The sequence below is a fragment of the Colias philodice genome, chromosome 14 (assembly GCF_061535455.1).
Source record: "Colias philodice isolate Cphi_HAF_F1 chromosome 14, ilColPhil1 Martin Lab GWU primary, whole genome shotgun sequence".
Lineage (NCBI taxonomy): Eukaryota > Metazoa > Arthropoda > Insecta > Lepidoptera > Pieridae > Colias > Colias philodice.
In genome coordinates, this window is record NC_143099.1 from 8,566,983 (window position 1) to 8,584,547 (window position 17,565).

Below are 17,565 nucleotides of genomic sequence, written 5' to 3' on the forward strand. Positions count from 1 at the left end.
GTAAATGACTCTGAATGAGCCTTTGAATCGCCAATAATTTTATTGGACCCTATAATTTAGGGCTGTCCAGACGTACACATGTCATGGCCAAATTGGAGGTATTTATTTTAAAATAATACGTACGTCGAGCCAATAACATTGATCATAAGGCTGTTTCAAATTATAAATCTAAAAATTATAAGTCCAAGAATTAACCTTAAAATATCGATTAATGAAAACGATATAACTTTCAATAGGTATATGTACAAGGCAGTAGCCAGTACAGCTGCCAGAATGATATCAATTTAATACAGACAGATGTTTTGAATAAGTTATTTAATAATTAAAAATAACGTTTCAATTCGGTCTCGATTGAAACACCGCGTCGGATTGTTTGCTACCGTGGGTCTGCATACGAAAACTCAATCAATGCATGAAATTTACAAGCAGATAAAATTTAATGTTTTACCGTTGTGTGTGTGTGTATGTACGTGGTAATTATGCGTTGGTAGGTCGGCTCGGGCGCAGCGCCGGTGGTCTGCCCCGCCCCGCGCCCCTCTAGAAAAGCTCTCCTTGATATTAACGGATGCTTTTATGATTACACTGTTGCTTATTCACTTTATTCGCCTATAATTATGTTCTATCAAGTGACACATGGATTGATGATTGGAGGTAATAGATATGGTTCATTTGTTTCAAAATTAAGTTTTTAGGAAAAAATAAATTGTGTAAGAAAAGAAGTATCAACATACCTACCTCTCTTTATTTAATTCATAAGTTGTTTAAATAATGATCTTTAAGGCTGCAGTCTAGCAAAATTGCGTTTTCAACAAGTTATTTGACAATTTTTTCCCGGCTAATGAAATGATAAACTGATTTTTTTTTTCTTGTTTATCAATTAGTGTTATATACGCAATGCGCGTGAATTTTTTCACATTTATAAAGTTACTTTATGTTACCTTAATCAGGCCTTCAAGATAAGTCTCTTTCCCCCAAAGACATTTCGAGCTAAGTTTGTGCACTCACTACGTTGCAACCGATTACAATTTACACAATCTGATCAGCGCATTATTATCCTTATATAGTCGTTATTAAAAACTGCTGAATACAATTGCCGAAAAACTTATGATTTTCTTAATTAGAACGTTATAAATTCATTAAATTTCCCATTTTTTGCCTTACAAAATCTATTGATAAATACTGCTAAAAGTTATTTTTTCCATTAATTTATTCGAGTTGGTTGAAGACCAATGAGTATTAATCCTTTAAAAAACATTTTTTTTGAATTTTGATAATTCTTTAAATATTAAAAAAATATTTAAAATAATTAGGAAAAATCCTAGCGAATTTCTTTAGTCGCGCTCCTTGGGCCGGAGCGTTCTGACGTGTGCTCTACGCTCGATTTTCCTTCATACCGAAGTGAAAGTTGCTCTACTTCATTAAATTTAATATTTTTGTTAATTGATTATTTTTATCTTAGTTTTGTGCAAATATTCGTATTTTTAAACATTTGATTTCGATATGGAAAATAAACGAAAAAAATACGCTTGTAACTACATACTAGAAATAAAATTATCTTCGAACATAAAGTTAATGAAACCAAATAGATTGCAAAGGTGATTGGCAACAATTTCTTTATTTTACGGGGTGTCAGTAAAGGGATGTATATTTCTTTAAAACTAAAGTAAGCTCATAAATTTTCTTATAATATAATTTTTTTGAAGTACCAAAAATGTTTATTTTTGGTTTGAGAAATACGAAATATAATATAAACTTGTATTGAGAACTTGAACTTCCCAAGTTCATCCGGGGAAATCCCCATACGGGGAAAATGATTTGTTTACTCCAAAATTGATCCGAGGTGTTTTAATTTTTTCTTCTAGTCATTTTCAACGTAGCGGCATGTTGTTTGATTATTAATTTTGTAACTTAAATACAGGATGTTGGTTTTATATTCTGATCTTACAGACGCGCTGACAAATTTAGTCCGCCATTTCTAGTTTAGTCTACCAACTCTAAGTACCAATATTAAAACGAATGGATTATCATCACATCATCAAAACTCAGATGTAATGGAAGATCACAATAACATAGAAAATTCAGTGGGTGTTGAGAACTAAACAAACAGAAGTAACAGAGACGCGAAGAATAAAAAAAGAGGACGAAAACGATAATTCGTTGATGCTTTCCCTTTTCGACGTATTGTTAGGGTACATCACCAATCTGCAAAAAACAAAACTGATGATTCCCAATTGCTGATTAAAAATGAAAAACAAATAATCGACAACAGTGGTGAAAATTTGCTGATCACAATGAAACATCCTTCAGAGGTAGCAGATTTACTCATTTCAAATGTATCGGTGAACAGCGTAAAGGAGAGGAGGACAGGAAAACATTATGAATGTGGATGGTGGATTGTATACAGGGTGTAATCGATAAGTATGTGCAGGCGATTATGACGTTATTATTGCAGGTATCAAAAAACTTAAAACTGATATCGAAATTACTTTACCTAATGAGCAAAATGACAATAATAACTTTTTAAAAGTATAACGAGAAATATCAAAAAAAATTACTTTATACACTCCCATATCAAAAAGGGAAAATGGGACTAGTAGAAGTTAAATGTCTAATTCCGGCAAAAGACATGAATGCGGAAGATGCGGTTAAAAAAAAATTTAATATTTGAAATACAATGCAAAAAATAACACTTTTGTCATAGATAAGAATCATGACTATTTTTTCTAAATTCAGGGACAACTAAACGTTGCAGAAGCAGAAGTCTGCTTATTTGCTCTTTGGACTGGAGTGAATAATTCGTTAAAAATAGAATATATAAAAAAGTATGTAACGTTTAGGCAAAATAAAATGATGGACCATTATCAAGATTTTACATAAATTGCCTACTGTCAGAATTGATTGATTCGAGACTTCAGCATTCGATGCCCATCAAGGACCCATCCTATATCATTCAAGCGATTGAAAAAAAAGAGATAAATCCAGTGCAACCGATAAAGCATCAGAATGCTAGCAAAAGATTTATTAGGTTTATCAATATAAATAAATAAATAAATAAATAAATATTATAGGACATTATTACACAAATCGACCTAGTCCCACAGTAAGCTCAATTAAGGCTTGTGTTGTGGGTACTAGGCGACGATAAATATAATATTTAATAAATACATATATAGATAATAACACCCAGACCCAAGAACAAATAATTGAGTTCATCACACAAATATTTGCCCTGACCGGGGATCGAACCCGGGACCGTCGGCTCAGTAGGTAGTTACTTTACCACTGCGCCAACCGCGTCGTCAATAAATCTATATATTACACATAATATAATAAATCTGTAGAAGACGCGAAGACTGACATCCGCGCGGACGGAGTCGCGGGCGGAAGCTAGTCAGAAATAAATATCTTTTGTTTTCATTTAACACAAACATTACATTTTTTTTATTATATACAAAATTTGTTTATCCGTTTTATTAGTTAAACTGAACAACTTTCACTAAGAAACTTAGGTCGAAAAAAATGTATAGAGTTCTGCATTTTGTATGGAAAGCTTATTTTTTTTATATTTCGTCCAAATTTCTTTGTAAAAGTTGATCAGTTATATAAACATGAAGTTGAAGATATCAATAGAAAGTATTCGCAAATATTGTGTACTGATAAAAAAAAATCACCCGGTGTAATTTTCACGAAAATTGTTTCAAATTGTCATTTTTGGTACTTATTACGAATATTAAATTATGCATACGAATGATTTAATTTTTAAAAATTAAGTGGAGCAACTTTCCCTTAGTACATTTGTATTATTTACATATAGGATGACAGGATGCATTTGTTTGCACTACTAGACCAAGCCCTTAAATACAAATAATTATTTATAATGATATCAATTGACATAAAACATTTCGAAGTTATTCAAATATTACCTCTAGCAATTTCAATCGATTCTCTCAACAAATAAGCTTTATAATATTTATGACTTAGCAAAACATTTGAGCTTTTCAATTTTAGATCAATTCTTGAAGTTAATAAGTTAAGATTCCTCGAGCGTATTGTACTGCAGTAAATATTAGAGCATCGTATTGGTATTCAAGCAGAGTTCTTAGAATACCAATATATTATCATCACAATGCAAGGATGCATGGGAAGAAACTGTTTGGGAATGTCGTTAGTAAGGTTTTTTTAAATGTATTTGTTAGATTTCTAATTAAATACTGTCCATTGTTTTTTTGGACGATTTGTATTTCGATTAGAAATAGAATGATCCCTTCTTCAATGGCCGATTTTTGGTCCTACTAACAATATTGTTGGTAACTTGTTAAAAATACATGATTTATAAAACAACATCTTCTTCAAACTTTATCTCAAACAAAGGAGGTTTAATAAAACTAATTTCTTTTTCACAATATTCAACTACATTTGTGAATATTTGAGAAGGAAAATATAAAAAGTTTCCTAGTCATAACTTCGGGATTCTCAAGACAAGTTTTGTCATACGTTCGATGTAGGAAAGTGTGAGAATTCGCGGTAAAACATCGGGCAGCATCGGCGAGCATGGAGCACGGAGCATGCGCCGTGGACCTCGCATGCTTTTATTTGCTTGTCACTCAACCACCTCGGACGCGTACAAAGCACGACAATCCATTGTAACTAACCTTTACAAAAGTAAATTTCGTTGTCATGCATAAAACCATGTTTATATGGAGCACTCTTACGCTCACAATAGTTCTTGGAGAACAATTAACATTTCGATTTTATAGACCTAACCTTTGTTGGTATCGATGTTTGTGGCGTGGGAGATAATTAGTTTTGGAGGGAAAACGTTTTATGGCTGTTGGTTAGGGAGCCAGGTGCAAATTTGGTTAACTATTTCCTCTCAAGAGATAATTCGTCAGACGCATGAGAGTATAGTATTATAAAGCCTCGTGAACGTCAGCTGGCGCTCGGTTGGGGGGGTGAGCGGTTGTAGCCTCCCACGCACATAGGAAAAAAAATACATTCATTCATTCATTTCCTCTCAGCTAAAAATTTGTCAAATTGTAGCTAACCCAATATCTCAACGAAAAAAAATAGTCAGCTGGTTACAACATGGTGTATTATACGTCAGCTGGTGTCTCGAACATGAAAGTTAAATTTAAAGAAAAATTTATTTTCCGTTATTTCCTCTCAAACAAAAATTTACCTGATGATAGCTTATATGTAACTGTGGATAAATATATATGTCAGCTGGCTGTATCTTGGTGGAAAAACCGTCAGCTGATACGGGAGGCTACAACCGCTCTTCCCCCCAACCGAGCTCCAGCTGACGTTCACGAGGCTTCATAATACTATACTTTGATGCATTTTACTAATTACCGCTTGAGAGGAACTTGGTCATAAAATCTGCTGCTGGCTCCCGGACCATGTCATGTATGATTGCTATTGAACATTTTCAAGTTTATATTAAAGTTTAAAGTGGTTGTTTTTGTTTATTTATGTTGAGATATTGCTGGGAATAATATCGTGATCGGTAACTAGGAAAGAAAACAACTTTTTTGTTGTAAATTTAAAACTACCAATACTTACAAATTATGTAAATGTTATATGAGTGATTTATTGCAAAAAACAAGACTACGTGTTCTAGAACATGATTTCGAACATAATTCTTCGTATAAAAACTTTACGACATGCTCGATCGTAAACCTATAGCAATTTAATAAAATGTTTATTAATACAGGGTCACTGTGGGGTGTAGAGCCACACTGACAGGAGTAATAAAAACTTGTATTTTTTAAATGTAAATAGGTAGTATAATTTTAATTAATAGATACCTTTTTACTATTTTATATGTATAATTCACAAAGAGATGGAATATATTTTTATATGTTTTACTATTACCACAATATACAGATATATCTGTCAACTGTGCTATTACAATAATTATGAACATATTTCTTAATTGATTAAAAAATAACAAGAATAAGTTCAATATCTTTTTACATGTTAACTATTTCAAAGAAGTTGTTTCGTTGACAATGTTTTGAAAACACGAAGAAAACAATAAAAGGAAGCAATTGTTGAAAATTAACAGTAGCATAATATTTCATAACGGTAATCCCAATAAAAATAACTATTTGCAAAAATGTTGGTTTGTTTATACGCTTTCAAATCCCGTTATTGCAAATGTTTTGTTTATTTGCGAAAGCCTTTCTTTTATTATTTTATTTGGGGCAATAACCCTCATCCCTTTAACGTTTGCACAGCCAACAGTACCGTTATTTGTCTATTGTTTTTATTTGCAACTCTTTGCCAACCCTTAAATCTTGTTTGTCTATGTCTAACGGAAGAACAATAAAAATCGGCGCCCTTTACTTTATTAGCAACAATTTGCTTAAACGACCGTCATTATAGTGAGATTTTTGGAATTAGTAGTGACGAAACATGTCTGCTTTTAGCAAAACGTACTAATGGAATTCTTTATGGTTTTATGGATTTTTTAACAGCGGTGTTATATTTCGTCAGAATGTTCAATGAGTGTGAATTTTATTTTTATTGATTCTTCTTTATAATATTTGTGACTGGTTATAGACAAGTCGGAAACTGAAACACTATAGGAATATTTTAAAGAGACTCTACATGTTTTTTGTAACAGTAGAGTCTAGAAATGAATAAGTATTTTTATTTATTTATTTTATTGTTAATTAGCTAGTTAGTGTATTATGTATAAGCCTATGTAAAAAAGGATATGAAATTAACGTTATTTATTATAATGTTCGTAAAAATATAAGTGTACACAACAATAGTCTACATACTAAATTTTATATACTGTATTGAATACAGACAATTGAATAGAGTTTCGCGGACACCTTCGCTATCTCTTCACTCCAGAGCCTTCCTATTCGATCAAAACTGTTATATTTATCTGATTTAGATAACCCTATATATCATGATTCATTGCCATTTAACTGTATTGATCATAAACTGATAGTTGTAGAGCAAAAAGGATCTGTAAAACGTAAAATTATTGAACAATAATTACAAATAATACACATCATAATTTATTCTTCTCATTCGTTTAATTATAACACATAAATTATTTTTAGTTATAAAAAAATGTGAAGAAAAACTATTCAATTAACCACAATATTTAATCTGTGGTCTATAGCTTTGATCTCAACGTATAGAACGGGTATAGATGTTGAAGATTAGATCATCATTGATACAGTCTTCAAACTGGTTTCACTTATAATCCAGTATAAACTATAGGCCAACATTTCTTAGCTTAAAAACACATTTTTTAGCTAATAATATAAGAAACGTTCATAGATATCCATCGGATGTTTCTAATTAGTGATTCATTATCATTCCTTATGTTTTATGTATTATTTTTATGATGAAAAAGTATTAAAAGAATTAATGAGGTTAAGGTAAAAGAGGAATCTAGTTTACTGAAGTTTAAAGCCATTTTTGTCAAATTTTTTAACAGTCAATTCTTCAGTGCATCTCGATGTAATTTATTAGATATTCTTCTATTAGATTCTGACTGGATTATTGTTTTTTTGTTTATAAACTTTAAAATTGAATAGATTTGTACAATTTTATAAAAAAAAAGCAAAATGCAATTCCAGATTTATTGTTACCCTGAAATACATTATACCGAAATACGTTTCGGCAAATGATTTAAAAGAGAGTTACAGCGTAGACGGTAATAAATCTATAATGAGTAGTATTGATATAAGTTTTCAAGTATTTTCATGTATAGAGCAGTGTTAACTCTCCCGATTGAACCATCTGGGCACAAGTATTTGTCGACTCTGGCCAACCCAAACATCAACGCAGTAAAATATAATAGAAAGTAAACCCGTGTTATCATAGCAATGTTTTCCAAACATTTCACTATGCCACGTTTATTTTTCCTATTGACATTGGACGCTTCATTAAATTTATTCCAAAACTCTGTTTGTGTATGGTGATGCCACCGCATATTGGTATTTCGTCTTTATAGTTTTTGTAGCGTAGTTCAATGATTGGATACGGTTATATGCATACTGTTATGGATTTATGATTTCGTGGGGTTGTCATAAACTGTGAAGTCATAGTTGAGTTTATACTAATACATATTTGAAAAACGATACTTAGAAAAATTGTGTGCTGTTTTCTTTGAATGCTGTGTATATGTATGTTGTATAAGTTCTCTTCGCTTTATGGTAATGTAAACTTCCTAAATACAGGGTTTTTCTTCTTTGCGACAGGTGACAAGATATTATATTTTTGTTTCAACTACAAATGAATATTCATCAATGGATATTATGCCTTATATTGGCTTAGATATTTTATGAATGTTTATAATTTAGTCAACGTATCATTTTATCGCTTACCTTCCTCAAAAAAAGCATTTATACTAATGCTGTATCAAAACAGCTAATTTAATTCTATTCCTTCATAATTAAAATCCACTTGAAAAGTAGTAGCATAGCAATCCAAATAAAGTGTAGGTTTGTTTTAAGTAGCAACGTTGTTAACATAATTAACATTTCATAAACATCATTTAACATAATGAAGTACATTACACTCCGAGCTCGACGCAATTTCAAATAGTTATAAACCCACAAAAATTCGAGTTCCATACAATAGTTTCTTTATTTATTTAAATGAGCCGCTTAATTGATACTTAAGTTCGTTCAACTCCTACTAATTCCGCTCCTTTCTTCGTTCATTATCTACTATTTTATCATTATTTTTTATCTAAAGTGTTCGATGGCTATCTGCTATAGGACGGGATTTCATTGAGAACAATGATTAATTTGCGAGAGGATGGCATTCAATGGTTTTGTGTAATTACACAAATAATAATAGCCGTGTCGACATGGCGATGCAATGTCCGAGCTTTATTTACGATCTTTGAAAGGGAAATGTCAAGATGTCCTGCGTTCGATATTATCGCGATTAAATCGTTGCGAGCGATTCCATGATAGCGCACCTACTGTTCCATTCAAATTCTTTTAAGGGAATTCTAAAGTACGTTACTTTGTAACATTAATATCTTAAGAGTATTATAGAAGCTACTATAAGTACCAGTTAAGCTCATGATCTTGTTAAAAACATCTATTATTTACCATAAAATAATTATCTAATTAGACTGTCTGCTTTACTAATTTTCTTTTCTGTGATTAATATACAAACACGCTAATATTGATTTCTTGTGTCGAAAATTATTTTCAAATAAATGTCTTTAGTGTGGCTTTGAATAGTAAAATAGTAACAGATATTTCATACAAACATTGTGGTGACTGGTGGTTCAAAAAAATAAATATAAAAAGAATCATGCTTGAAATCCCCTTTTCAATGGTCAGTGCGTTGATTTTTTTGCAATTACATTTCCATACATTTGAAATACTCGTACCTTCAGTTTTCAGCGGTACTTGTGTAAGTAATAGCTTATCGAAATACAATGGAGCCTCGCGGATTCGTATTCATTATAATTTGAGTCCACTCATTATTGTTCGTGGCTTTTACATGTCTGGATTATGATGAATGAGCCGCGTTTAGGACAAAAGCTTCGGTGTAAGTAAAACGTGTTGTAATGAAATTTAATTGGTGCTAGATTCTTTATTAACACTTCTAACGGCTAGTTTGGAAGTCACGTCGTAGGTGGTTATGTATTGTACATAAATAAAAATATGAATTAGTTACACTCAACTATTGTTTAAGGCATTCTATAGATTGCTCCTGTGACTATTATAAATTATTGGTTAGCAACAAAAAATCCCGAAACCCGCACAATACAAGTAGCCTCGAACGTAAAGACAAAAACCACAAAACAATTCAGCCAGGCCCATTCGTCATTCCCATCACCAAGTCGCGTCACACCGCATTAATTTTTCCAAAGCGAAACAGGTTCCAAACATTAACATTTGTAAGGAGGCCGCCCATTCATGCAACAGATCTAAATTTTAGCGTATCAAGAGGACAAATCTCACAATTCCTAGATGTACCACAAAGAAGGTAATAACCATATCAAACAGTGTGTCCCTTTGCTGAGTTGCATACATATAGCCCGAAGGATTCAAACGCCTTTATACAAAAATAAGTAAAGAAATACGTTTTGTTTCCGTCACAGCGACTCTTCCATTCCTAATGTTTTACGGGCTTTGAATACCGGACGAGTGGAGTCGGTGTCGAAATGAAGGACACTACACACGAATATATGCCTTATTCCTAAATAGGAAATGACGGGTTATGTCTGAAAGGGTTATTGCATGTTCCATGATAAAAAATAATTTATACGGACGCACGTTAGGGTCTGTTATTACCTAATAATATGTACAGTTTGAGAGTTTGTGATAACGGATACAATTCCTTTAACGTTAAACAAAACTGTATTAGCTCATTTGTATTTATTTTATTCCTATTTCATTTTGTCACTATTTAGCGGAAATCGGCTTTTATAAGTTTACATATGGTGAATTTTTTAACACTTAATTGTAATATTTATTGTAATGGCTTCTATAACGCCTACACTACGAGTTTATCTGATGATGCTTTGTGTTCGTTTGAACCTGATTGATATTAATGGTCATATGTCTGAGGTGATCACTACTAGCCTTGGCTTGATAAAACAAACTATCCATTTATATTACTATTATCTTTGTCTTTTACACACAATCTTATGTCATTTTAGTACCATCTGCTTCTAGTCTTACTTATATTAGATTTATTAGACGTTAACAGGTAAACAAATTAAACACATAAACACGATAAGCGTCATCATAAAGATAAAACTTTCTATGAAGAGCTCGTTATTTTTTATAATATTTAAATCTCACGTTAAATACGCGGACGTCACAAATAAGCATACCTTGGCGTAGTATGGGACAGGTATCGTCACACGTAGCAATATATGTATACAATATGTATGCTATTGTGATTCTTATTTGAATGGAATTGGAAGGAGAATGCAATAATAAAATTAGGAAATTACGTGAGTAGTTTTGTTATAAGTGGTGCATTTGTACGTGAGAGACATGAGAAGTACACTATTACAACCCTACATATAATTTCAGTGCTCTCGTCCTTTGTGTTGGACCTCATTGTTATTAAAGTAATCACGGCCGCCCTCCATCATTCTCCAATCGGAACATTATGGGATATAAACAAAAGAAAGCAAGAATTCAATGAAAAGCCATTATGTCGCAGTGGAGGGCCCACTTCGGCCTGTTGTCTCAATATTTTTCTTAGTGGATAGAGTTGACGCGTCATTCTCTCGCGTCGTTCAAAAACGCCGAACGGAATTTTGAAGGGCTTTCGATAATGGCCCATATTTACGACATTTAGATAATGTTATTTAAACGTTGGGGATTGAATTATTGAAATAAAATAAAACAAAATGTCACGCGCACGGCCATCATAATTTATAAAGATTTTCGATCTAAGAGTGTAGTATGTATTACTATTTTTAAATTTATGTACACAATGGGACATTCCCGAAAGACTCTTTTTATTAGAACAAATGAGTATGTTATGTTGGGTAAAGACGATTTACTAGCCTGAGAGATTGAATGTGACTTTCAAACACGTTTCATAAATATTCGTAAAAAATTGATGTTGATTTGCTTTGTTTAGGGATTCAAAATTGATTGAACCATTGTAAGATGGAAACAATAAAGGTCTTTTTAGATTTATCTCTTTATTTACTCCGATATCGATATCACTAAAACTTGTAAAGAGAGGATAAAATATTTTGAAAATTAATATAATATGTAATTTAATCATATTACGGAGTTTTGGAAATAATCCGCCAATACTTATTTTCCAAGATGTTTATCGCGGAGGGCATTAAAATCATATCAATGCTAAAGAGCTCAATCAAAGCAGAAACTTAACCTTTTAAGATATTGAATATCATTTGTGTTTTGTTTGACACGACTTTTTGTTAAGGATCACGGGTGGAGGCTTAAATAAGGCCGATATTATACGATCCAGTTAATGCTAAGAGCCGGTGTCTTTTACTTTACATGTGACGTAGGTTTGAGGCGGATTAGTCGTATCATTTGTGATATTAAGTCCTTTGGAATGCACCTGTGTTTTTAATATTCAGTTAAATGATACAGACTTTCGTATATTAATATGGGGATATCTCTCGATTATCACAGTGGTCACAGTGGATTTTTCTAGAGTAAGAAAGAGTAATATTTGTGATAATATTCCTACTGGATATTCTATTAATCTTTCTTAAAATATGTTTTAAAACGATACGGAGAAATTAATCTAATATAATGAAAGCTTTAAAAACGCAAGTTTCAATAGCACTTCTATTTCGTTCAAAGACTAAGAAAGTTATTAGAATAGTAAATCCCATAGTAATTCAATCCTACGTTTGCTCAACAAAATTGAAACAAATAAATCTCGGAAGAGTAACGACGAAATAAAAGTAAACTATTCACATTTCAGTTCGGATTAAAATGGAATGATCATGTTTTGAAAGTCGTAAGATTATTGTGATCTATGAAAATGCCAGTCGTTTTTGTGGAGGAAGCTTTGAGACGTGATCGTAAACTGTTACTTTTCGAGATCGTATCACTTGTTGGCGATTTGGAGCTTCGGAATTTTTTACGTTCTATCGTTAAAATAAAAGCGACTTTATTTTATTGTGGCCACGTTATAGACGCTTATTTATATTCGGTGTGTGTAAACAATAAATTATGGATAAATAAACAATTTTATTGTGTGCGTTACATGCGTGACCCAAAATTATTAAGCCGTTATTATGATTATCGTGCCAATTACTGAATTTTATGAATATGTAGAGTTCTCATAATATATTGAAATAGAAAATATCAATTATATTATAATAGTATAAAGGTGTCTTCTGTATAACATAAATACTATAATTGTTTATTTGTAATATAAACAAAAACTACAGATAATATTGGAATAGTAAGGATTGAAATATATTTGATCAATTGAAAATGAGATAACAATATTCTTGTTACATACTAAGAGTGATGTTACCTATGTTTATTTTTGTAAAAATTTAAGTCACAATAAATGAAACAATGAAACATTAATATCGTAAAATGATTCATAACTTGTTATTTTAAAATGTACAAACAATGAGTTCTTTAAAATGCTTTAGTAATTAAAAAAATGCCAAAACGCAATAATAACCCGTTATATTATTGCAAATATTGTTATTATCTGCTATTATATTTTAAATCGCAGAATGTTGCAAAGAGAGTTTTCAAGAGAAATGCTTTTTAAGTGTCTAAAAATGATATTGTTTTATTGCAGTTGAGTGACAGTAAATGTTCAGTCATAAAACCTTTCGACACCTTAAGCCTTTGTGCAATTTTTATGTGATGTTTTACGCTATTGACAAACGTACCTAAGCATATTTTTAAGTTAGTTTCGCCAAAAACCTTTTCTCATAAAACTCAAGGTAGGTATTCCAATTAGGTAAGTACTTAATTTAATTTGACATTAGCTATAATAAACACAATTAATAAAATTATTGAAGTATCATTTACTTTGTACGTTTGTGTCGAACTAATTCAAAATAATATTTTCATACGTCAAACCTATTACTTATAAATCAATGGCCTATTATAAATTAATCGCATTAAAGTACACGACAACTTGTTATTTAAATTAATTAGTAAACCGTTATTTTACATTGTTAATTCATTAAGACATCGTTTATTCAATGTCTCAGTTAAATCAATGTAATTATGTGTGGAGTTTTTGCATTGTAATTTATACTGCAAATCCCTTCGGGCTGTATTGCTTTTCTTACAAACTTACCGCACAATCGCTTCAGGCCACTAAATGCTACTACGATCATAAAATATAATGCTTTTTCTGATCTCGCTACATGTTAATCCACACAAACCATTTTGAACTGTAACTCTTTTAAGTTACAGTTGTTATTCGTTCGAATAGTTTCAAAGGTCTATATTCAATTTGTTGGACACAGTTTACACAGGACGAAGTGCAACGTAGGGATAAACATTAGGCTTTGTGCTGCTCATAGGAAGAGTAAATATTAGCTTCTATAGTTCGTAGAAAAATGCGTTTTGAAAACACAGGCGATGTGTACGGTTTTAGTTATTAGAATTATATCGGGTCTTTCAATCGTGGCCGCTTTGCGTCTCTATTATAATGCGTTCTTTAAATTTGGTGCGGGTTTGAAGAAGCCGACGTTGCGGCATAGCGGGCGGTGTCCGACTCCATAGAAAATTGATCGCGTATTAATTTTCGTGGCAATAAACCTGACCGTTCTTTATTTATATAGAACGGTAGTCACAAATGTTTCTGCTCGTATATTTTAATTAGGTTTTTGGCGTTGTTCGCCGGAGGCGATGAGATTAGTGTTTGATCAATTTTTTATACTTTGTCATGCTAAAATGGAGTTCTCGTTTTTGGTGACGGTGAAATTAGATTGTGTTATCTGCTTTAGTTTTTATGGTATTAGTAGATAATTTAATCTACAGGTATCATAAGCTTGTATCTTAAAATATTCCTAAATTAATAATTTAAAGTAGGTATACTATTATCAATTGGTTGCTGAACTAAATAAAACCGGCCTGTCGTGGCAAGAAGTCAAAGCAAAAGCCCAAAATCGACGTGACTGGAAAAAGTTTACTGAGGCCCTATGCTCCTCGAGGAGTTAAAGGAACAATCATCATACTATTATCAATAATTATTGAACATAATATAACTAGTTAGTTATCTTAGAGCATTAAACCATAATGCTCTAAGATAACTAGTAGATAAATCATATAATTATTTATGAATTATACGATTGAAAAAATAAAAACAGTTTTTGTCCATCATTTTTGAAACATTCAATAATGTACCAATGAATCATTATAAGAGTTAAACTGCGATTAAAATATTTATCACTTTTTAAACGTCGTTATATTTTAATAACCGCGAATGACGTTTTTATTCATAAAACCGGACGCGGAGTTGAGAACAGGTTGCTACAATTATTTAAAAATGTTTAAATGAAATATAAAATGAGGCATTCGGCCATAATAGTAATAAAATGTATAAATAAGCTACCAAGTTGATCGGTTTTATTTGAAAGCACACGAGTAGCATACCCCCTGTGTTGCTTAAGTTTCTTGCATAAACATGCTAAATGGCTGAATTGTTTCCTATCTGTAGTGTGACCATACAATTTGTATTACATATTATATATTATGTTGGACGGAATTTATTTTATTTTTATTTTTAAATATTCGTTTATCGATCGATATTTTCTTGTATTTATTATTTAACAGTAAATAGTATCTAAAATTAAGTAACATACAAAAAAGTGTCGATCATGATAAAATTGCAAGCCACTGGATTTAGGCAATTTGCGCAAAGCAATGGACGCAATGCTAAAATAGCGGAACTCATACCTTTTAGACTTTAGTACATAGGAAATAAAGAAATCATGAAAATAAATAATATAATAATTAATCTTTAATGTAGTTTTTATATTTAGCACCTTAATGTATATTAAATTACTTAATTTAAATTACAGTATTTTTATTTAGGTAACAGTATTTTCTACAAATTATTTACAGTCATTGGTTGCTTTGCCTGCTTCAAATAATGAGGTAAAAGATTGCGTATTTTGTTTTTGAAACGAATATGATAATAAAAAAATCGGATTAGGAACTTAGTGCTATTAAATCTGCGAAGACAACATTGCGTTACCGGTTTAAAATAAAATTGCCAAAAAACAGGCAATCGAGTGTGTTCTCGCCGCCATTACATGGAAGTGTTCTAAGATTTAACCGGAGCTAAGCTAACGAGTTAACTGAAACCGCGTAAGGTTTATAAAGGCCGCCCAAGGAATGTGCGCCGCTGGGCCGTCGCAGCCGCGGTGGGCGATCGTCCGCAGCGCACGTTACAAGTAGCGTAGCCTGACAACGACCGCGTGACGTCACGTTCTGCAGACCTACTAACTAATGCTAGCGATCTATGGACAGTAGTGGCATCACACTAAAGAATACACTTCCACATTACAAGCTTCGTTCAGGCAATATGTACTTAGTGACTGAAAAAATTTCACTTGCGCGATTCAGACTAAATTTTTTTATGGATAATTTTACTATTTTTAATTTTAGTTTTGGTAAAAATGTCCATTGGAGATTATTGAAGCTTAATAATATTTTATATTTCACATTTATTGATCATTTGATATTTTTTGGAAATTTGTAAAATAGCTTTATGGAGACCTTTTGCTCGAACCAAAAATGAAGAAAGTTTAACGTAAACTATGTTTAACTCTTTTCGTAAACAAATGCACACCTTATGCACACCTTTTGTGTTAAGTAAGACTGAGATCTCTTTCTATATAAACATTACAAGCTAAGATAACAAGTTACAACTAATTTATCATTTCTCTGTGTGATAGCTCACTACATAAATATAAAATAAAATTGCAACATGCATATGTGCTTTGCAATAGTTCCGATACTTAATGTAGATAAATAAATAAAATATCCTGTCCTTCGTTTAACATGCGTACCTTAGTCAATACAAGTGTGGGTCAAAAGCAATATCACGGTCATAAAGACGGCCAGGCAAGAAATAAGACGACATAGCCTCCATTCACACTCGCATCCTAAAATATTTATCCTCGAATATCGAGCCTCCGTGCTTGCTACTGAAAAAACATATATGGCAAATAATAGCCGGCATTTGCATATATAAAGTGGATTGAAATATTTGCGGTAATGTTGTTTGTCGTTGTAAATAAGTTTTGTTGGAAACTGTTGGAGTTATTTTGTTTGTAATTGAAGGCATAACTTTATTCGGATTTCGTAAAACGCTCTTTTTATTTTGTGTTTGTTTAAGTCATTGAGAATAATGGTTTAAGAATTTTTAACAGTTTGTTAGTACATTTACATTAATTAAAATTAGACATATTTTTGAATAAAAATGAAATTTATAACAGTGTGTTTCAAGTATGTTTTAAAACTTATTATTATGGGCTATACTTAAAAAATAATAATGATGAAACATTATTTAAATTATTAATAATACGTAGGTACCTAATAACATCTTTTTTAATTGACAAATTCCGTGCTTGGTTATTTTTAAATGTCACATTATGCTTGTATTATATATATCGAACCTATTATGTTAATTCATAAGTATCAGCTTAACGCACTAATAAATTTAAACGGACTTTTTATCATTATATTTGCATACATTTACTGGCTCAAGCGACTTTAGGTATTATTATGAGAATATTCGCGAGATTTTATTGAAAAAATTGGTATTGTGTAACACTCCTCGTTTCAAAGGAAGAATTTTAATATAAATTGAGTTGTAAATATGTCAATTTCAACACTCAACATTCCTGGTTTATAATAATGGGAAAGTTTAAATTATTTAAAGTTATTTCTTTTTAAACCGTTGTTGTCACAATAAAATTAATGGTTGATTAAGGCAAAATGTAAAAATATTATCAAAATACAAATTTTTTCGCTGATATAAACCGTAAGAGATAAGATAACCTCAAAATATGTGAATATTTGATTGGAATTATTGTCTTTTTTCATTCAAGTCGCATCGACTGGATTCTAT